Here is a 925-nt window from a genome sequence, read left to right on the forward strand (position 1 = left end):
AATGAATCAGCAGAAGGAAAAGAATAATTCCATGTCATTAGTCATTATAAAACTATGTGCAAATGCCCGGGCTGCCTATTGTAATCTAAAACAAAGACACTGATCAGTTAACAGCATTAGAAAGCATAAAAACTATGGACAGCAATCAACGTGAATACCATAAGCAGTGCAATATATACAAGTAAATGATTATGGCATAAGGAACGTAAAGAAATAAAGCATGAAACTATACAGCAATTAACAAAACCTCGATGTGTATAGGGGCCCTCTGCACAACCTCGGGCAATCAGCAATCAACCATGAATTGAGCTTATAAACAGAGTCTTCTCATGTATTAAAATGCAGTCATAACACAGAAATAAAGTCACGGCACAGTGGGCTCGTTAACAGTCAAAATTACATTACCAAAGCTAGCTACTATGCATATGAGAACGCTTTATTTATAACAGAGGATGACATAACTACTTTCCTAAAATCTGCACTGATAAAAGACACGTGAACAACCACGTCTAGGAATCTAGCATTATGGCAGCCGTGAAGATTAAATCTATGGAGGGTGGCTGTTGGATTCAGTTCATGGAGCAGTCCACAGGTGTTGATATGTCCCCAGAAATCTAGGAATGGCCACGCAAGTCTTCACGTGGTGAAAAACAGAGTTTTATCACCGTAGGACTCTTAAGTTGACCATCGCTTGACTACCTTTGACCAAGGCCTTCTTTGGTGAATTTGACTGAGCCAATAGGACTTGGTCCATGTCCACATCATATGCAACTTGCCCATGTGGCCAGATTTGCCTGAAGACACCTGTAACATAGACTTTAACAAAAAGGTTGCGGAAAGTTGAACTGGCTGCGGAAAGTGATAAGATTCCGCAGCTGAATGAGCAAAAATCTAATTCAAAATCTGGTGCATTTTTCAGTGGTTG

This window comes from Pinus tabuliformis, chromosome 3_2, assembly GCF_031772625.1.
Source record: "Pinus tabuliformis cultivar Carrire ecotype Pingquan chromosome 3_2, CPIR1, whole genome shotgun sequence".
Lineage (NCBI taxonomy): Eukaryota > Viridiplantae > Streptophyta > Pinopsida > Pinales > Pinaceae > Pinus > Pinus tabuliformis.